Here is a 23,472-nt window from a genome sequence, read left to right as displayed (position 1 = left end):
CTGGATTGAGAGACAAGAAACTCTGATTCCAGTCCCAATCTATGATAGACTATTATTTGACCTTGAGAAATTGAGGGGCTATTCCAAGCCAATTCCACATCTATGAAGATGAAATTAGTACTAATTATTTTCTAGGATATAAGATATCTTTATCAGTATTAGGAAAAGTGATATTTTAGTGATTAATTGCTATTCCTCAGGTAGTGTAATAAAGGGATAAAGGAAATAGAAGGCATGGGCCATGTTCTCAAGGAATATAACTCAGATCAGGCTGTGGAATATGAATATTTTAAGTAATGCTTTATATTTCAACTTTCATAAATATCATTGTTATTGAATATTATACTATCTTTTCTTTTATGCTTTATCTTTGATATAGTTTTCTTTTACATTGACATTCAATGGAACATAATTCTGCAGAATTCTAGTTATATTTGGCAAGTCACAAACACACTTTGTGTAACATACGTTGTGTTCTCTGGTTAGTCAGACTCGGTGCATCAAGCATAGGAATTTAGGTACATTAGCATTCTTTGTTCCTGGGCCTTAACTTATGTGGCAGAACAATGATCTCACATGCTGTATTTGAGATTTCAGAAATGAGCACAGGGTTGTTTAAATCCAGTGAGTGCATTTCCTCTGCCCTTTGGTCAGAAGCATTGCAAGCAATCTAAAAATGTTAGAGGAAGAGAGAAATGAGATGAATAACCCAAATATAGTAGCTTATTTCAGAGATCATTTACTATTCCAGCAACAACAAAAAAAGCAGTTCTCAAAAATCCCAAGTAGGCGGTTCTACTTTCGTCGTTTGCACTATGATGTTTCAATGAGTGCAAAAGTGATATTTTAGTCACAAGTTCCTGTGGTTCATCAGAGACAATATATTTCTATACGAGTTTTCATGACATCAGGAATTAATTACTTTTTAATGAATTCAGAAAAAATGAACCTCAATGGGAGCGATTTAATTATCTTCTTTCAAAAAAGTTACTCTCCTGTGGACATTCAGCCACAAGGCAAAAGTACTGGAGAGTGTAATTGACTAGAAACACAGGTTACAGCAATGGATCAATTTGTATTACCCATGAAAGGTAAAATGCAATAAGCAGAATAAACATTCCATATTCGGATTTTGTGAGATTCAACCTCAATGAGAGTAATGAATGTGTCTTCTGTAAGGGAGCGAGTGTAGAGTAATATAAAAATTACCTTTCCAATGCAGAGAAATTTGGTATGCTTAATTCAATTTATAGGTTTTGCCCTAAGGGCTTTATGCCAATATCAGGTCTTTTATTAAATTTACTTTCTTCAGTCACTAGGGAACAACAAAAAAAAAGATTCACAATCAGTTTTATTTGAGACTCAAAGAAGTTTATTTGATATAAATATTTAGTACTGAAATGTTTAGTCCCAGAATGCATAGTCCCAGAGTTTTAGGAATGGTTTATAATCTATTGTGTACACTTTAATAATTTTCCAGAAAGCAATCCATCTGAGCTATGCTGTCTATTATTTTATAGGTTAATGAATCTTATATAGAATTCCATACTATAATAACTTTAGAATGGAAAGAATCTGAAGGGCTAGGGGGTATCTGGCCAATGAAAGAATTGAGAAACAAAAGGGGGCATTACCTGCAGAATGACCATAGTGATTTTCTCTAGAACTCCTACGGACAAAAGCTATAACATGAAATCTCTTTATTGCATCATTCTATGCTTGTCCTTCCAGAGAAGAGACTGTGGTTTGAGGGAAGGTGGGGAAGCAGAGAAGTAGCCCTTGTGGCTGAGTATGTACACCCTGAACGAAGGCTCACTCCACTCAGCTTCAGCTTCACCTTCACCTCCAGAGCCTTTTGTGCGTTCAGGAGTGTTGGGAAATCCAAGACAGCTGTAGTAGCTCATCACAGGGGTGGCTATTTAAAGAAGTGTCAATACAATTGCACAGACACAGGGAAACAATCAGGGATTGGGTTAGATAAAAGATGTACAAAGCACGGTAAGGATGCAAAACTAGGAGGGTTTTCACACTTCCAGAAACTAATGATGTAACCAGGGATGTGAGGAAGTTTCATGGCTCATCCATACGAGGTCTTGGTGTGATTTAGGAAATGATTCCTTGACTCAAGACCTACGTTTTGGAAAATTATTATGATAAGACATGCAGTTGCCATCTGCTGTGAAATGTAATATCCAAATCCTTGATGTCTAAGAAGTCAATGGCATCCTGTTAGGGACTGGTAAAATTGTCCCTGGTAATCTCTTAGAATAGACAGATGATCTGAAGGATTGGTCCCAAATATTTTAGTAGGTGATACTGGTGGCTCTATGGTGGTTGTTCCATAGTCCACTAGTATTTTGGGCAAGCCGACTTGGGAGTGTTACCACTTTGGAATGGCAGCTACATCTTGAGAGCTCCCTCAAACCTCACAGAGTAAAACACTATTCATACCATGATGAAGTTCAAATGTCTGCCCTTAGCCACCAGGGGCGTGACAATACCATGGGGACATTTTTGTCCAATTCATCGTGAGGAATCCTTAGTTTGTGTACTGGGCCCATTGGATTGACATGACCGGGCATTCAAAGGACATGATCCGTGGGAAGAGCAGAGGTTATAAAGTATTTTAGAACTCAAACAAAGGTTCCTAAAATTTTCCAACCAAGTTTTCCTTTCTGTGTACCAGGTTATCCTTTCTCAGTGTTTTATAGGCTTCTTGAAGATTCCCAGATATGTTCAGGAGGATGAAAATCAGTCACAGTCCTACTCCCACAGCACCTGTGTGAGCCTCATCACGCCTCCATGCTTTCTGTGTCTGTAGGAGGCTTCTGAGAAGATCTGTCCCATGCTTGGCCACATACACTGTCCTCTTCCTTAGCAAAAAATAAATAGATAAAAAATCACTATGCCTCAGTGAGCAGCAACTTGGCACTTGCCTTGGTTCTAAGCCACTTACCCTATTATATTCATCGTCTGTTTATAACTTTGAGGACCACATAAGTGTCAGAATAAAACTATCCTGGAAATTGTAGTTGTGTATCATCATATGTATTCTTCCTGTTGAATCCAAGGTTACCTTTACACACACTGATTGGAATACATCATTCATCTAGATAAAATAGTCTAATGGCTTCTCTTTGCTCTTTGAATAGAATAAAAAATCCCGTATTATTGTTCAAAAGTTTTACCTGGTGCAGATGTGGGTGCTACAGCTTCAAAACTCCTCCCCAGTATACATCCCCTTTCCCCCATCACATTCATAGTATAGGTTCCAGACAAGCAAACTGGTCAGAGACTGTCTCCAGACCACTCTTATTTCTTGCCCCAACATTTTTTGTTTTCTCTTTCTTGCTGCCTGCATCCTTTTTTTCCCCCTGTCCCTTTAAAAATGTTCATTATAAACACAATGGAACACTGACTAAATTGTCACTGATGAAACAAACGATCTTGGAAAAAATCATAGAGTCTTGAAGATTACCCCTAAAATGCTCCCATTTTTGTCTCATCCGTTGCTGCTGATTAAAGTGTGACTGATGACTCGCCTCCTGGCTTTCCTGATGGGATTGATGGCTCTGAAGTGGTCTTTGTATCTGCTCTGGGTTATTTTATGCTTATTGTTGCATGTGCACTTTTTTTTCCCTTTGAAAGGAAAGGATGGTCTCAAGATTTAATGGTGTTTGAATCATATTATCATTCTTGATCTGAAAGGCCTGGGGTAATAAGGTGAAGAACCATAAAACGGGAAGGAATATTAATCATCTAATTTTTGAAAATATAATTTTGTGCTTTGCATATTTATTGGGGCTTGTGTGCCCTAGATATATCCTATGGTCCATTAGAGTTGATTTGAGTGATGACTAGAATATTAATTCTGTGGTAAATACTATCTTCTATTTTTTGTCCCATATATAATATTAATAAATATATATACTTATATATGTCATATATATATATATATATACATATATATATATATATATATATATATAAATCCTTACCTGAGGATATACTTTTCATTGATTCTAGAGAGAGAGAAAGGGAGAGGGAGAGAGAGCAAGAGGAACATCGGTGTGAGAGACTGGGGATCAAGCCTGCAACCGGGATATATGCCCTGACTGGGAATCAAACCTGCAACGTTTCTCTGCATGGGACAGTGTTCTAACCACTGACCAACACCAGCCAGGTTTTTGTCCCTAATATTTAATGAAGGATGCTATATTTAGTAGACTTTCTTTACATATTGAAACATTTGTAGTAAATAAATACATTTTTAGACATTTGACTGTTAGAGCTGATTTGTAGTAAATGAGAGGAGGCGTTTTTGAAATAGTAGGATAAGATTAAGATCTGGTAGCTTGGATTTAAAGAATAAAAGGTTTTATGTTTCTTTGAAAGTGGTGGTCAACCAGTAAAGGGTTGGAGCACAAGCATAACATGATCAAGTGTAGATTTAAAGATCTCACTGGATGCTGTGTGGGAAATGGCCACGACAGTGCCAGGATGGAAGCAGCAAGACTCCTTTAATAATCTGGACGAAAAATGAGGGGGATGCAGCAAACATTTGTAGGCAGTGGAGTCATATGACATGCTGTGCAGAGGACCCAGTATTTTTAGGGGAGGATATAGAGAAATTGTCTAAAAGCAGCAAAAAAGAGCAAGCAGCACCCATATTCTACCTTTAAGTATTTATGAAGGAGAGAGAGAAAAAATGAACAGGTTCAAAGACACTAAGAATTCAAGAAAATTAACCATCAAATAGGTGCTGTGCTCCCACCATAAATGGGATGGTATTTGGTTTGGTTTTCAGGTGGTTGCTTCAAGTTGGATTAATTCTCCAAATAGGGGTCTTGCCTTTTGAGTTATAGCCAGGCATTGCTGACAAGGGCAAGTCAATGTAGGCATTAAATCTGCCTCTGGCTACCTGTGTGAGTTTTGGATAAATCACTTAATCAACCTCTCTTTTCTGTAAAAAAAAAAAATGATTATAAAACAGAGATGTTCAGAGTTCAATTGAGATGAAGTAGCTGCAAAGCTGATTGCATACTCCAAAGGCGCTTAGATAAAGAAAGAATCATCACTGTTATCAACAGATTACCACTATGTATATGTGTGTGCTTCATGGCAATATTTTTATTCAGACACATACCATCCTATATAATAAAGAGCTAATATAGTAATTAGACTGGATGGTGGAACAACCTTTCGAAATGACCTTCTGGAATGACCAGTGGGCGGGGGGTGGGGTGGGGCCATGGGGCCATGAGGCAGCCGGGGCTGTGAGGGCTGAGCCCCTTGCACAAATTTCATGCACAAATTTCATTCATGTTCTAGAAATAGATGGAATACTTTTTATACATCAGCGCATTTAATGTGCATCAGAAATTTCACAGAGAACTCCAGTCTTACTGCCCCCTATCTTTCTCAATTCTGGAATTAAAATAATGGTTGTGAAGTTATTTTCATGCGAATAAAAAGTGTATTTCATTATTGCAAGCATGCGCCACGAGGCATCTCAATCAGTATCATTCTGCTGGTGTGCTCTGGTCCACTGCTTTACTAATGATAGGTCTGGCTGCCTGCATGTTTAATAATTTTGTACTTAGACTAAACAGTGGGATGTCAGGCTGTCTGAGTAATGTATGAACACAATACCGGACAGTGCACTTGGTTATGAACCTGAGGGAGTAATTCAGCATTGGCAGAATAAATGGATTAGGGCATTGTTCTCTTCCATCTTCCAACTATTATCCCCCAATGGATCTCAGAGTTCAGTGACTCAGAAGAAGGCCCAGGATTGCTCTTTGTGAATTCAGCTAGGTCACACCATAACCTCTTAAAGCAATTAGCCCAGATGACATATGGCTCACTGACTCTATAAATATTTGTTGAGTGTTTATGGCAATCATTGGTGTCATGTTCAGCCCTGTCAATGTGCAACATTGATTTTGAGTGTCCTTGGCACAGAGCAACAAGTAGGCACTGGGAGAAATTCACAGGGAATAAATAATAGAACATAGCGGGAAAAGCTTATGTTCACATGGGCTGCTTCCTCTGGGACTCATCCTTTTTGAACCCTCCTGCCACTAGGATAACAGAGAACAGTGTTTGAGTGAGCTCAGACATACGAATGTATACACATATATGTCCTTTTAAATAGAAGACCTGTATCATAAAGTTAGTTAGGTTGAACCATACAAAAATAACAATACCCACATTTCTGATATATAAAAATTACAAAAATTTTAAAGAATTTAAGCAAACAGTACATTTTCACTGTATAAAAAGTACTTGAAAGAATTGAAGATGGAGTTAATATTTAAAATTCTACCTTGCAGAGGCTTTTATTATAATTATACTAGAGGCCTGGTGCATGAAATTCATGAATGGGGGAAGGGTCCCCTCAGCCCAGCCTGCACCCTCTCTAATCTGGGATCCCTTGGGGGATATCTGACAAACCAGCAGTCAGACATCCCTCTCACAATCCGGGACTACTGCCTCCTAACTGCTCACCTGCCTGCCTGCTTGATTGCCCCTAACTGCCCCCCCCTTCTGGCCTGGTCACCCCCAACTGCCCCCCTGCCAGCCTAGTTTCCCCCAACTGCCCCCTATGCTGGCCTGGTCGCCCCTAAATGCCTTCCCCCTGCTGGCCTGGTCACCCCTTACTGCCCCCCTTGCTGGTCTTGTTGCTCCCAACTGCCCCACCCAGCTGGCCTGGTCGCCCTAACTGCCCCCCGATGGCCTGGTTGCCCCATGCAGCACTCTGCTCAGTCGTTTGGTCACCCCTCACTAACCCCCCTGCCAGCCTGGTCACCCCATGCAGCCTATTCGGTCGTCGTTCGGTTGCGATGGTCACTTAGACTTTTATTATATAGGATTTGTGTATTTCATCATAGTCTTTATTATATGCATTTAATGCAGTTGTGAAGTTACTTTATAGGCAATGTTGTATCCACTCATTTATTATTCCTTGGTTTCAAATTCTGGCAGTTTTCCAACTCTGAGAACTTGTGTTCATTACTAAGCTCATCTGTAAAATAAGACTAATGAATGGATCTAACTCATAGAACACTTATGGGACTTAAATGAGAGAATACATGGAAAATATTTAGCACAGGCCTGGAACCTGGTTAGTGTTCAAAAAATGGTTAACTTACAAATATTTTCTTATTATTACAAACTCTTAAAATCATATTTAATGGCCACATGATATAATATCTCATATATGAAAATCTCTATTATACTCTAATTGTATGACAGTTAGATTTTTTCCAAGTCTTACTCAAATAGTGGCCACATTTCATTTTCTTATTTATTGAGAATAACATGGGACTTTGTTGTGCATTGCCCGTAAAGGAGATATAGCTTGTAAAAATGCCTGTAACTTAGGCATTCAACTTATTTTCATTCCAAAAGAATGGGAAGAGTGAGAGTTTTAGAATGATATGTTTCTGGATTCAAATTCTGCCTATCCCTTACTTGGTGGGTGAGCCACAAGCAAGTCACTCCCTCTTTGATTTCAGTAATTAGACAATAATACAGGCGATTTTCCTTATTATTAATGCCCAATGGGCATTCTTAAGGAGTATTCTTCCATGTAGTGGTTTATTTTAATAAACAAAACATATCAGTAGGACTAAGCTGCACCTAATGTCTACATAATATTATTTGTTCTCCTGATCCGGAAGTGCTGAGATGTGCCATCTCGACTTCCACCGACACAATAGTATCCCCAGCAACAGCTGGTCCCTCATGGTCTATTCTTCCTTGTGCTGCAATGTTAATGGCTAACAGGTTTATTACTAAGTGCAGGTATCCAGAGCAGAGAAGTTCAATGGGGCAAGTTTATTCTGTGCCCTGAGATGTGATATTTCTTAGCAATTTTTTGACAAATACCAAACATGTAGATCTTTTTAAGACCAAAAGTATATTTGTTGATCTAATTTTTAAAAAGCAATGCATGTTTATTATGAATAAATTAGAAAGAGATGAACACTAATAAGAAGCAACAAAATAGAACAGTAATTCCTTACATAATTCCTTATCTTACCCCAGAAATGAACACTGTGAAATGTGTACTAGTATACCTTGTTGTGTAATTCTTCCAGAGAGTACTCATTTCTCTTTCTTTCTCTCTCTCTCTCTCTCTCTCTCTCTCTCTCTCTCTCTCTCCCTCTCCCTCTCTCCCTCTTTCCCTCTCTCCCTCTTCCTGCCTTCCTCTTCCTGTCTCCCTGTCTCTCATGTCATGCATACTGTATAAGTTTATATCTTCCTATATAACTCTAATTATGTATAGTCTTATTACACTATATTATCACTTAATGATATACTACAAACATCTTTCCAAGTCAATTATCCTATACTTGCAGTATTTTTTATAGATTAATATTATTTCTCTTAAAAATGTAGCAGAAAAGCACCTATTGATGAATGTTTAGCCCATACATAAAACCTTTTATTTGGAATATAATATTCCATTCTTCTTATTAAATTTTCCCAATCATATTATTAATTGCAAATATTTGTATCTACTGGCATGGTGTTTATATTTCCAGGGATCACTTATAAATATATATTATTACATGATTATTATTCATATTTCTAAAATTTAGAAATATCTGATTTCTTTCAGTTATCCCTGATGACTTTGACAAAACAACTGTTGTTGTTATAACATAATTTACAGTTAGTTCAGATGATGGATGGGTAAGGCATTGGGTAGTTTACCAGAAATAGCTAAAAGTCTATGACCCAAATGTTGTTAAGTTTCATGCCACTTGTACAATTGGGGTTATTAGATACTGTATTAAGGAAAGGAACATTAAATCACCTGACTGTAAGCTAGGCTTTTTTTTTTATAACAATGCACCAGTATTTCTTAATCATTAAGATTTAGCAATCTGAACTGCACTCATGTTTGAACTGAAGATTGCTTGAGCAATGGGCCTCTGCAAACCGACCTTTACAATACCTGGGATTAATGGTCAGTTCCTTGGTTAATGTGCTGAATTTTCTGGACCCTGGCAAAAATCATCAGTGCTCTTACTCACCAGCCATTAGCTGGAATAATGACGGATTCTGTGAAAGCATCATGCTGTTGGCACTTTTAAGAGCTATCCTGCTTCCTTTATTTTTCTTGATAGTTTATTGTAGGCTATTGAAGTGACCATTTGGAAGAATTACTTGTTTTAACTCCATAATTGTCAAATGCCATTTATTAGAATAAAAATATCCAAACCCACATATTTAAATTCTCATGTATAGAAAGTGAATAAAAATCTATTTTGAAATCTATGACTGGATTTAGGATGTAATTGCTCCTTGTCTATGTGGATTCCAAGGATGTTTTTGGAGATGATATTCAATCCTAACAGATAAGTGGGATGTCGTGCCCAGCATATGGAAACTTGTACAAGAGGTGGTTGTATAACTACTTCCGAAGATGTATGTTTGTGAGATCGCTTTTATAGGGAGCCAGATTGTGACACACTGCTTGGGAGTAACATGAATCCTTTAAATAGTTTCCAATGTTTTTGTTATTTAAACTCCAAGAAAGATGAAAAGAAGTTGGGGTTTTTAATCTAGACCTTTCTGCCCATCAAGCCCTCAAACATTTTTTAGCATTGGAGATGGTCTCCATTTTGTGAATAGTCTCTTTCAGAATTTAACTTTAGTCACAGCTCAGTTTTTACCTTACATCTCATTTTTTCTCTCTGCCCTATTTAAATCATTACTTGTTTAGACTTTGGGAGAAATAAGGGATAAATAACTAGCACTCTCTTCAAAATCATTGTCTATTTCCCACCCTCCTTTTATTCTGAAATGGTCAACTTGGTGATGGAGAACGATTCTTGAGCTAAATTTTAAATCTGAAGAGGATCCTACTGCCGCAACATCTTTTAAACTATTTTCACTCTCCTGAGGGTGAGTGAAATTGTTTAGTATTGAATAATTTCAATGTTCAGGATACCAGTGGGTATGTGTGAGAACATTGCTTTGAGTAATAGTTACTGTCAGTGACTATGGAGCAGACCAATGACATTTACCATCCTTTACTGATGGTGTAATATATGCCAAAGTTCCTTGTTAGGCATTTTACATATAATCTGTTTTAAATTATATCAAACCCCTTCCCCAAGAGATAGGCATCTGTGGCTGTTTTTAGATGAAGAAACCAAAATAAGAATTATTGAAGTCTTTGCTTTAAACTCAGAGTGGATCAACTCATTGCTTTGATACATACTTGTCGGATAAAATTACTTCTCTGGGCCTCAATTTCTTTGTTGCCAAAAGGATAATAGCACATATATCTCACAGGGTTTCTATAGCGATAAAATAAATAATGTTTCTAAAGCACACGTAATCACCAATTGGTTGTTATTATTACCCCAAATCACAGAACTAGTTAGTGTTCAGGAATATTTTTCAGAGAATTCATTAATTCATTATGGAAGCTCTATAAAAGAAAATTTAAAGAAAGTGCACTGAGTCTGCAGGAACACACATGATCCATGAAGACATAGTGATTTAAATCCATGGAGATTTTTAATAATTGACAAAGCAAATGCAATTATAATCAGATTGTGGGAGTAATGAAGGAAAATTTGGTTATATAAGTGATTGCTTATTTTTATATTCTTCTGCTTCTTATATGACCAAGTTTTTCTTTGTAGATTATCAAACAATTAGAGGCCTGATGCACAAAATTCATGAAAGGGCCCTGGCCCCTGCCGTAGCAGTGGACACCTCTGCCTCAGCCCTGCCCGCTGCCTACCACTGTGGCCTGGGGCCTCTGTCGCCTCTGCCTCGCCCCCGCCTGTCACGGCTTTGTCCAGAAGGAAGGACACCTGGTCTAATTAGCACATTATGCTTTTATTATTATAGATGTCTCTCAATTTCTTTGTTTTGCTAGTATACCTAACATAGTGCTGGGGCATAAAGTACTCATTAAATAATTATGATAGAGAGTTTTTAAAAAGGTGTCTCTGGACTACAGAAAGCCTGTGTGGAAAAGTTTGCATAATAAATCTGAGACCGCTTTTATTAGAAAGGCTCACTTACGAAGTTTGCTCTTCATTGCCACATAAACTTGAATTTTGGAAGAATCCCCACCGCTCTCAGAATCGTAAGGAGGGGCTCACTGTGCCTGAATGGTACAATGTGGTCCATGCTGAACACCTGCTCTCTTTCTGAGAGTCTGGAACTTCGGTAGGTGCTAGGCAGGGGATGTCTGAGTTACTAGCACACGGTAGAAACCCTGGGCACTGAGGCTCTAGTGAGCTTCTGTGGTAGACACCATTTTACATGTGCTGTCAGAACTAATGGCTAGAGAAATTAAGAACATGCTGTGTGTATTCATGGAGAGAGGACACTTGGAAGCTTATCCCTCATCTCCTCAGGATGTGGCCCCATGTGCTTTTCCCCTTTGTTGACTCTACTTTGTAACTTTTCACTGTAATAAATCATAGATGTGAATGTGACTCTTTGCTGAGCCCTGTGAGTCCTCCTACAAAAATCATTTCACCTTGGGATGGTCTTAAGGAACCCTAGTTCAAGAATCACCAAGCTTTTTAAACTTGCCCACCCACAGTACCTGTAGGCTGTATATTTGGCATTCAATGGCAAACATCCAGGGCATAGAAAAAAATAGGAGTCGAGTGAGGTGGGTGCAGTGGAATGGGTGTGTGATATAAAAGCCTAAGAGCATAAGTTATTAAGTGGAGAGGATCAATGGAAATAGGAAAAAAAAGAAGGTTATTAGTGCTTTAGCATGATTAAATAATTATCTCTTCTCTCTCCAATTTGTTTTAGACCAATTGAGAAAAAAAGTGAAGGCAGAATGTGGAAGCCAGATTACTACCTTGATTACTTACATAAAGGCTGCATTTTACTTTATAAAGGCATAATTATTGACTTCCCAGTGGGTTTTCTATTAGAATTAGAAACATTTACCAATTGCATAAGATTATGTCTGGCTTCTTTTGTCACCCACTTCAGTTACTCTTATTGTGCTCCTTACTAATACCAGGAAACACCAGTAATGAAGAAGCATTATCCCTAAGGATGGGAGACTGTGGCAAATAGAAAAACCCACAATATTTCAAACACTCCAATTACTAGGCAAGATACAAGAGAGGTAGACTTTAATCATGTAAAACATTATTTTTTTTTCTCCCAAGGGCCATTTGGATATTTATAACATCATTCTCGGGCCATACAAAATTATCACCTTAAAAATTACCCTGCTATATTTGGTGAAACACTTAATTAACTCACCCCTAATCCCTTGCCGGGGACAGGCCAAATGATTTTGTGGGCCTTATAGGGCTGTAGGGTTAGACGTTCCCCACTCCTGGTGTAAAAGGTAGCTATTAGGAATTCACAGCTGGTAACGTCTCCTCTGTAAAGGACAAACATACTTTTGTGAAATAAGTTGTTTCACAAGGAAGCCAAAGAGACTTGTCATAAAAGCCAGACACTTGAAGTTACTTAACAGAAAAATTGGTTATTAATCAGGGTATTAATCAAAAGAGACACAGTTTTGATATAGGTGGATCATATGGATATTTTTTTTAACTATCTGGAGTGTTTTGATGTTATGGTGCTCACTCACAGTACTACCAGTGTACTGTCAACCTTGTTAGTGAGGTTGTAGGTTGAGCTGTTGTTCTAGAGACTCCAAATATCAGGGACTTGAAAAATATGTCTGTTTTTTATCTCACGTAATAGTCTAGACCAGGTAGGGTTGGGTTCATGACCCCAGGAACCCAAGCTTTTTCTATCTTGCTATTCTGACTTTCCTAGAGCATTGCCATCTTTACATGGTTAAAAATGGCTTATCATTTCACTCATAGTTTTTGCCAGCAGGAAAGATGTGCTAGTAAAATCCCCGCAAATTTAAGAATATAGCATGGAAGTTACAGATTTTTTCTGACATTATATTGTGATTTTAGGTGCACAATCATACCTAACTGCAAGAGAGTCTATGATATGTCTTTTTCCTTTACTTATTTATTTATTTTTTAAATTTTTCTGGGAAGCCATGTATTTCATTTCTAAAAAATGTGTGTGTGTGTGTGGGGGTCATTGCTGTAGAAGGAGAAAATTATTATTGGAGGGCTGCCAGAATCTATAATAAAAGGGTAGTATGCTAATTAGACTGGTTGTCTTCCAGATGTCCTTCTGGACAAAGCCACGGTGGCAGGGGCTGAGGTAGAGGTAGTTAGGGGTGACTAGACTGGCAGGGGAGCAGTTATGGGGCAGCCAGGCTGGCAGGGGAGCAGTTAGTGGGTGACCAGGCCAGCAGGAGGGCAGTTAAGGGGCGACCAGGCTGGCAGGGGGGCAGTTAGGGGTGACCAGGCCAGCAGGGGAGCAGTTAGGGAGCGATCAGGTCAGCAAGCAGAGGCAGTTAGGGGTGATCAGGCAGGCAGGTGAGTGATTAGGATCCAGCAGTCCCGGATTTCGAGAGGGATGTCTGATGGCCAGTTTAGGCCCAATCCCTGCACCTGGAGAAGGTGCAGGCCAGGCTGAGGGACCTCCCCCCCCCCCCCCACTCCATGCACAGATTTTGTGCACTGGGACTCTAGTTTATTTACAGATTCCATCTTTTTTTCCCATCTAAATATCTCAGTTTACCTTTCAAACTCTTAACCATTTAAACACCCTCAGCCAATCCTCTGATAAAAATTCCCAAACTCTCATCTAGGGTATCAATTTTATATAGCCATCTTATTGTAATTCTGCATGTGATTTATATTTTGCCAGTTGTATTTGAAAGGCAGGAGAGAGATAGAGTTCCCACTGTCCATTCAGTAGCACTGTGGGTATAGAGTATTCATTTTGTGGATGTGAACTGCAGTAGGTACAAGAGTTCTGGAATCTACATCAGTAGCTGCACTTCCTTGGACTATGGCAGCTCCCCTCAGCTGAGGCTATTTTATGATGATGGAATCTTCCCAATACCAGCAGCTTTCAATGAATTGTGTGGTTCAGGAGCTCCTATAGTAGGAGCTTTGCAGTTTCACAAGCAGTGTCCTGATGATTCAAGAGTCAGAAACTTCTTGGAGTTCAGATTCTGTGTTCTGGCTTTAAAAGTAATTTATTAAAGTATAAACTAATCTATTTCTTGCACCTTTCAAGTGATTCTGTAAGCCATTGAATGCCCAGTAATACCTCATTTCTCCCTAAACTAGCTAGTGTGAAGTTTATTCTTGGCAACTGAAATCTTCTGACAAGTTAGTAGAACCTTCTAATAAATAAATCATTTCATTTATTTGTTCAATGAAGTGAACAAAAGGTAAAATGCACTCAAGCAACTTATAGTCTAACTAGTAAGTGTAAAGTTCCCAACATACTTCCTGATAAATCTTAAATATATAAATACAGTGAAACTTCTCCTACCGTTAACAAACTTAAAACAAAATTATACATTGTAGGGGGAAATCACAACCTAAAATCAATTATTAAAACCTTTTTATTTTGAAATTATTTTAGATTGATAAGAAAGTTATAATGTGGATGAATCTTGAAAACATTATGATAAGTGAAAGAAGCTGGACACAAGAGCCATATATTTGTATGATTCCATTTATATGAAACTAGAGGCCTGGTGCACGTATTCGTGCATGGGTGAGGTCCCTTGGCGTGGCCTGAGCCCTCTCTCAATCTAGGACCCTTCAGGGGATGTTGAAGAGCCAGTTTTGGCCCAATCCCCACAGGCCAGGCCTAGGGACCCCACTGGTGCATGAATCCGGTACTGGGACTCTAGTATGCATATAAGATCTTTGGTTAATCTCTTGCCACTCTCCTCACCACCCCCCGCCCCCCGTTCCCTCAGAGATTCATCAGTCTGTTCCATGTTTCCATGCCTGTGGTTTCTGCTCCTGCATTGAGAATCTGTCCCCTGGTGGTCAGTGTGTATCATAGTTCCTGATCAGATGGTCAAATGGTTGGCCAGTTGCTTAGGCTTTTGTATATAGAGATAATTGATAGCTGATGCTTACTGACAATTTGCCCATGTGTCAGGAATCAAGGAGTTCTTCCAACAATATAATTTTCAAAGTCAGCAATCACTTATGTATTAGGAATGATTGTACCTTTCTTCTGTAGATGAGAAAACTGAATTCTAGAGAAGTTAGGAGATCCTGAGTATTCTAAAACTTATATACAGTGCAGACAGCATTTGAAATCAGAAATTTGACTTACCAGTTACAGAACTAGAAAGACATTTATTAAAATCATCATTAAGCATATACTAAATTAATTGAAAGTTTGATAATGATGATGGAAAAGCTGGAGATATTAGGACAAGGTAAAAACCAATTGGAAAGTGGATTGAAAATTGGGTATGTTGATGGGTGTCACTGAAGTTTCTGAGAGTGTGTATGTGAGAATTGAGGAGAGAGAGATAGAAAGATCAATGATGAAACAGAATCATTGATTGGCTGTCTCCTGCATGCCCCCTACTGGGAATCCAACCTACAACCAGGGCATATGCCCTTGACTGGACTTGAACCTGGGACCCTTCAGTCCTCAGGCCAATGCTCTATCCACTGAGCCAAACTGGATAGGGAGAAAATTAATAATACTTTGTGAAGTTTCTCCTTTATAGGGAGATGGGATTTAGAATAGAACTTTTAACTACTTTAAAAAGTATTTTTTTTGTCTTAAAAATAGATTCTGAACCACAGATGCAGGCCTATAAGAAAGCACAAAAACATTTTTAATTCCTCTCAATTAGAATATGTAACTATTTTCATCATGACTTAATTTATATATTTGAGATGACAATAAAATAACCTTGACTTTTTCGTAATTTAACTAGAGGCCCGATGCACGAAATTTATGCAAGAGTAGGCCTTCCTTCCCTGGATGCCATCACCAGGTTCTCTCTGGCACCCAGGACCCGAGCTTTCCTCCAGTCCCTGTCTTCCCTCCAGCCCCTGTCTTCCCTCCAGCCACAGGCAGGCACCCAGGACCCGGGCTTCCTTCGCAGGCCCGGCTTCAGCCGGAAGGTCGTCCAGAAGGATGTCTGGTCTAATTAGCATATCATGATTTTATTATTATAGATTTGAGAAAGCATACTATATAAAGCATAGCCTAAATTTTTAAAAACTTTGAATTTCTGAAATCTTAGATAGCAATGTTGTGCCACATTTTCTCACCAATAACTCCATGACTTAAAAGTGTTTATTTGACAAACTGCTTTTATTAGGTTGCAGCACTTTAATTTTCCTGTTGTAGTATCAAACAACACATTAGTGTCCAACAGAATGTTAATGAACACAATGATTTTTAATTACCATACCATAGTAATATAATTTCAGCTAAAGCAAATAACCTCAATATTTTACTTAATAAATGCAGCCTTATTATGGATCTATTGTTCTTGAAAATATTGAATATCAGGCATAAGGCCTTAGTGTGCATATGTAGTTCATTTTGAAATATTGAAAAGTAAAATTGAAATATTGTCTTACTCCTTTAATGGGGAGTTTGGGGTTGACATACAAAGATCCAGAAATTGTTGACTTAGAGAAAATTGTGTCTTTTAATTTAAAAACAGATACTTTTTATTTTAAAAGTTGAGGGGAAAAAAAGAATATAGAGTTTAGGTTTTGTTTGGCATGCCTTAAAAATCTCTTCTGGAAGCCTTCCCAGGTTATTAGGCATGCTCAATTATGTGGAGCCCTCTGTATCCTTAGCTAAGGTATGGAAACCAAGACAGACAGAGAAGTTCAATGACCCAGAAGTACAAACATGACCTGTTTTGGCACCAGTCATCGTTCACCCCATTCAGAAGCTGAGTGCAAGCTACCTTGGGGACAATGGTGCACTAAGAAGATGCCATGGAGAACCATCCAAGGATTGCCTTTATTTGCAGTGGTTCTCAACCTTCTGGCCCTTTAAACACAGTTCCTCATGTTGTGACCCAACCATAAAATTAATTTCGTTGCTACTTCATAACTGTAATGTTGCTACTGTTATGAATTGTAATGTAAATATCTGATATGCAGGATGGTCTTAGGCGACCCCTGTGAAAGGGTCGTTCTACCGACAAAGGGGTCGCAACCCACAGGTTGAGAACCACTGTTTATAGTGTTTCTGGATATCCAGGTAATTGTAAATATGCCTATATTTGAAGAAGCTTAAGTGAAACTTTCTAGAATGAGCATAAGAAAAAAACATCAGACCATCTAGATTGGCACACATTCTACAAGATACTTGGAAAGGACTCCTCAAAACTGCCAAAGCCTTGGAAAACAAGGTGACTCTATTGGAGTCCCAGATATATTACCATTGAAGACTGAAAGAAGCATAAAATGTGAACTTGAAAGTAGCTGTCCCTTCAAGCTTAAGTAAATTGTCCTTAAGAAGCCTTCCCAGAAAATACACAGCATCTAGTTAAGCTCTTTGACTGAGTCTTAACCACATGGCCAAACTTAACTACAATGGAATTTTGGAAGCCTTTTGATTCAATGCTAGTGTACCCAGAAAAAATCAAAATTCTGGCCCTAGCTAGTTTGGCTCAGTGGATAGAGTGTCAGCCTGCGGACTGAAAGTTCTGGGGTTCAATTCCAGTAAGGGCATGCACCAGTTGCAGGCATGTTTCTCTCTGTCTCTTTCCCTCCTTTCTGCTCTCTCTAAAAATCACTGGAAAAATATCCTCGAGTGAGGATTTACAACAACAACAAAATCAAAATTTTGTTACTTCAGGAAGAAGGAAGCATGATGTTTAGATTAGACAACTACTGATTTCTGGCATAGGATTCATAAACTGTTTACTTAATGTATCATAAGCAATATGTGTAAATAAACTGTGAAGAATAAGAATTATTTTTATGTTGTTCATTAGATTCCACATATGAGTGAGATCATGTGATACTTATCTTTCTCTGACTGGCTTATTTCACTTAGCATAGATCCAGAGACATAGAAACGTTAAACAGACTGTCAAACCTCAGAGGGAAGGCAGGGGAGGGTGGAGGCAGGGAAGAGATCAACCAATGAACTCATATGCGTGTAGGCATAACCCATAGACACAGATAGTAGGGTGGGGAAGGCTTGGGGGAGACAGAGGTGGGAGGGGGCAATAGGGGGGAAAAGAGACATATGTAATACTTTCAACAATAAAGATTTATTTTAAAAATAACTATTTTAATATCATTTTAATTATAAAAATAAAATATATGTATGTAGAAAAATAATTTTTTTCTGAAGGAAAGGATCCACAAAGTTACTTGAAAATAATGAGAGAGGAATTCAGTTTTGTATTGAGATTGTCCATTATCTAAATATTCCTCTTCATGTCGGCTATCAATCTGGTGCTAAGTATATGGATCAGGGCCTAGAGTTATAATCTCTTAAGTTAAAATCTCTATATTTTGCTAATGATCACTGTGTACCATAAGGAGAAGATCTTGGAAACATTTCCAGACATCCAGCAACTCGGCCACCTCCAATTCCTAGGGTGCAATAACAGGACTGACTGTGACCAATGAAGACCACTCTGTGTTAGCCACACTGGTGAGCATGTCACAAAGCATTGCTGGCTTTGATCCTCTTAACAACATTGTGTGATGAATCACATTGTCATCCACAGTTGATAAATAGCTTACAGAGCTTAAGCAACTTTCCCAGAAATGCACAGCTAGTAAGAGGTAGAGCCAGAATATTGATCAAGATCTGTCAGACTCTGAAGTTGAGCCTCTTAAATACTACCCCACCCTGATGCTTTATAGCTTCTTTTTGTCTTACTTAACTGGATAGTCACTCTCGTCTCGAATAATTGACCAACAAGTTTCAATGTTTCAAGGCAGTTTGGATCTCTAGGGGACTTGAAATTTCACTTAAGCTTCATAAAAAAAAAAAAATATTTCAGCTTCTTCTGTTTCCCTGAACTACAATTATTATTTTCTGAGAATTTTTACTTTAAGATGATTAGCTCTTATATTAGAGAAAAGACTGTGTGTGGGTATGTGTTCATGTGTGTAAATATGTGATTAGCACAGTCCAGTTCTCAACAGTTACATAAAATAATTACTCCTTTCAATCACCATCAAGAAATGATAACTCAGCATTGCTCCTTGCTATCTATGAGACACTTCCCTAAATCCAACAGTTTCCTTAAAATAATGCATTCACAATGGCTATTAGAAAATATAAATTATTAAAACTATGCATTTATTTATGGTTAAGAGAATCATGAATTTGTCTTGAATTATTTGTTTAATACATATTCTAGAAAGACAAATAAGCTTGTTCTAGTGCCAATATCCAGGGGTTCTGTTGTGAATCTATTGAAAGTTATTGTTATCTTTTCTTTTTTATTAAAGTCACTCAGGCCACATCCTCTTTAATAATTTAGAAAACACTTTATGTGATGTCTCTTGGTTTTTCTGGAAAGTGACTTTATATCACTCCATCCCTGTTCCCATAAATCCTACCTCAATAAATTTTAAGACCATGGAATCATAGATTTACAAAATGTCCTTTACATATCTTCTAGACAAAAGAAACATAAAGATGGAAGTGATTGTTTCAGAGCCACACAACCTACTACTGAACAAGTTGTGCATAAAATCCTAATCTTCAAAGAAGTCTAGTGAAATTACTACTAATTAAATGGTTCTCAATATTTTGTGAACCCTGGGAGCTCTCGAGTTAGTTAACTTAACTGCAAATGTTTGGTACTCATATACCAAGTATTACCTATAGACAGAGTAAAATATGTCCTGCAATAAATATATTTCTGCTCCTTAAGTGTTTGTAGAACATGTTATTTTTAATGTTTTTAAATGTTACTAAATTAATACCACATTTTAGCTAAAGTAAGACACTACCAACTCAAGATGCACTATTTTTTGTACCTCTAGGAAAAAAAATGTGGCCGATTATAATTTTATGACACCATTGATTGAAAGATGATTGCTAATTTTATAGCTGTTAAAATGTGAGAACTAATATCAATTATAAAATAGATAAAATAGAGTTCCTGCAGGCATTAGCTCACATCAAGCCCTCTGTTTTCCTTTGGAAAATGTTATTCAACAAATATCAATTATGTCAGATATTGCTTTGCTTACCTGAGAGGTCTACACAAATAAGACATGGGCAAATAATTCAGGAGCTTACAATCTTGTAAACATCAAAAGTACTTGAGAGTAAGGAGCCTTGCAAACTTATATAGATTTACTGAATGCAAATAAATATTTTATTCTTTCACATTTTCCACTGGCATACAACCCACCACTCCAAAGTTGGATGGTCCATAATCTTTCTTACCATCTTGTCTACTATCTCCGCTTTAGTATGGGCTGTCCAAATTCTGGTACTCCAGGGGTCTCTACAGTGTCCATATTGCCTGTCCCAACAAAGCTCTGGACACCTGACCATGCCATAATTTCTTGTTGAGGACGCCATATATTTACCAAAAGTGTCCTGTTTTGCTACACTGTGGTCCTGGAATAAATAAAAATGTGACTAGAAGGACTCCACCTTCCTCCACAGCTGTATCATTTAAAGTGACTCTGAGGATGCAGCAGGATTCCCTCGCTGAGTGTGTGTGAGTAGGAAGCACAGTTCTGGGCAGGCTGATGAATGCAGATAAATTGAGAGAGTCATTGAAATGTTTGTGTTCTGTGCTGCATTCTTAATCTTATTTCATCTACCATCTTACTTTTTTATACGAAAGATGCCGATCACCACTTCCTCAGTAAACAATGCCCCACTCACCTGCCAGTGGATGGGTATACTGCATTTGACAACATTCTATAAAATATGTCTCTCCCTAATCTGCTTACCATTATAGGCTGAACAATAACATGACTAGTAGAATCAGATAAATAGCACTTTGTGGGTTAGCTAGAATTTCTTTGTCAGATTTTGTCAAATTTTCAAGTTTTTCTCCATGGACTGCTAAATAGCTATTGTGTTCAAAATTCGCTCAGAAATGTCTTCAGTTGTATCTGGTGGGGAAAAACTGCCCTGGCATCAGTAGGCCAGTGTGACTTCTCTTTAGTGCTTTGTTCCATTCTGATGCTTTAGACATGAGGTGTGGGCATTTCATGTTCCAAAGGGAAACATATCATTTAGCACCAAACTGCTCATTGGTGAAAAGGGATTTTATCTTTCGTTCAAACATATTATCACTATAATAAACACCCAAGCTAGCTATTTTTTGAGACCTCGGGTTCAAGGAGAATATTTAATCGGATAAAGGGGTGGAGAAGATCAGCAGTTGGTCAAAGAGAAGGAAAAAAATAGGAAATGATATCAGAATTTTAAAAAAAGAGGAGAGAGAGAAACAGTAGCACAAAAAATAAACAGAGAAGGGGCAGGTAATCACACACATAAGCTTTGGACCATACTCACCTGCATGACCTTGCTAGCTTATTTGCCACTTACTTGCTGCTTCTATGACCTTGAACAGACTATTTCATTCTATTTGCCTTATTGCAAAATATTTGTTCAAATCCCTGTTTGCCTTCCATGTCATTGAGAGAATTCAGTGGTATTTTATGTAAAACCCTTAAGCCAATACCAGGCACAAAGTCACTACTCAGTAAGTGAGAACCCTCTATTTTACTCTCTAGAAAAAAAAGTGCATGAGATATGCAGTGATAGTGGGGAATGGTAGATTGCCAGACTCCCCCGTGTCTGATAGCATTCAGGGTCAGCCCCACCTGATGCGGCTAACCCCTGGACCAGTCTGGAATTTCATGATAATGTTTCAACTGTGCATTTAGAAGCCAAGCAACAGAATGAATGGCCTGAACTACCCTCCAGTCAACATCCACATGGATGTGTCTCATCATAGCTGATTCCACTGTATGTATGTGCCTGAGCTCATGCAGTTTTGTGGCATTTCATTCTTCATGGACTTGCTGGGAGCTGATTTAAGGTGCACACATCAATCAGAGCCTAATCAAGCTCAAAGCTAGCAGCTTCTCAGGGGATGAGACGGGCAACCATTGAGATCAGTTCAATCAGGGTGGCCCTTGGGTTCAGAGGCCCCCGCCTGCAATAAATCTGCAGAGTGCCTTTCAAATTCAATGAGCACTGATGAAGCAGCTGCCCATAGGGAGACCCTGGCTGTACAGTATAAATACATCTGTCCCAGAGCAGCCATAAATAACACTCCCTGCTTTGTATGCATAATTAACACTGAGTTGTAGCTTGGCTGAATTGTAATGACACATTCTAAGGCTTCTTTTGTATGTTTTGGCTTCAGGATAAAGAAATATAAAAATGATGACCCTATATGCTATGGCATATGTATGTATGCATGAAAACACATAACTTTTGTTTATAAATTCAGTTTATTCTGCATAGGACTATTAAATGCAATCATAATAATTTAGGTGCTATTTACAGCCACAAGTTTGGATGAGGTCATCTGTGGAGATGAGTGTAGAGACAAATGAGAGGAGGTCCTCAAAATATCCCTGGGGCACCTTGAGGTCTAGAGATGCGGAGAAGAGGGGAGGAGGCTGAGACAGAGCAGCAAATGTGTAGGGGAACCATGAGAGGCTGGTGTTCCTAAAGCCATGTAGAGAAAGCGATTCAAGAGTATAAGAATGACGTACTGATTCAGAGGCTGCTGAAAGGGTTGGTAAAATGATGACCCCTATTTAACCATTGAGTTGGTAATCTTGACAAGAGTAAGACTAGTATAATGACAAGTTGAAAACCCAATTAGAGTGTATGGAAGACAGATGTAAAGGAATGAAGGTCAGATAATGCATATAGGTAAATGTATTGAAGGATTTTGCTCTAAAGAGAAAAAAAATGGGGGTTGATGATGATTAAGAGGGAGTACAGAATTATTAGATTTTTCTTTTAAATTGAGATCGTGAGTTTGTGAGTGTGTGTGTGTGTGTGTGTGTGTGTGTTTTAGAACATATAGCATATGGATGATAGTTCAGAAGACAGTGACACTTTGTTTTTGTGATCAAAAGAAACAATTATAGGAAAGAAGCCCTTGAGTGGGTAGGAAATAATAATACTGCAGTCTTGTTTGTGTTAGATGTAGGTAAACTTCAAAAAGAAAAGAGAAAAAAAATGTATGGCACATCATAGAGGTTTAATAAAGATTGGATGTTATTATTATCTTGGAACTTGCACTTATTATTTAGTCACATTCTAATAAATTCAATGCAACAGTATTTTCTCATTAGAATGTGAAGTTGTTGAAAATATGTTGAAAAATCTTATTATAACAGGCATTGGCCATTGTCAATCGCACCTTCCCGCTGCCGGTATTGATTATCTGGAGGAAGAAATGGAGAGAGAACAGCCTGGGACAAAGTGACTCTTGAGCCTAAATATCTCTTGCAAACTGGGTTCCCCACGGCTTCATTGAAAATTGGTGGTTGGCCCTAACCGATTTGCCTCAGTGGATAGAGCGTCGGCCTGAGGACTGAAGGATCCCAGGTTCGATTCCGGTCAAGGGCATGTACCTTGGTTGAGGGCACA

At 38.2% G+C, this 23,472-nt stretch overlaps 1 protein-coding gene across 5 annotated transcripts in view; it reads left to right on the top strand.

The window, feature by feature from the left end:
• LRRC4C (leucine rich repeat containing 4C) overlaps positions 1-23,472 on the top strand; it is a 983,070-nt gene that overhangs the window by 290,397 nt on the left and 669,201 nt on the right. The gene's annotated exons all lie outside the window — the stretch shown is intronic.

Source organism: Myotis yumanensis, unplaced genomic scaffold, assembly GCF_028538775.1.
Source record: "Myotis yumanensis isolate MYYU_CA2020_CCGP unplaced genomic scaffold, mMyoYum1.0.hap1 SCAF_10, whole genome shotgun sequence".
Taxonomy (NCBI): Eukaryota; Metazoa; Chordata; class Mammalia; order Chiroptera; family Vespertilionidae; genus Myotis; species Myotis yumanensis.
The sequence above is the reverse complement of the archived record's forward strand: the minus strand, read 5'-3'. Positions and strand labels throughout refer to the sequence as shown.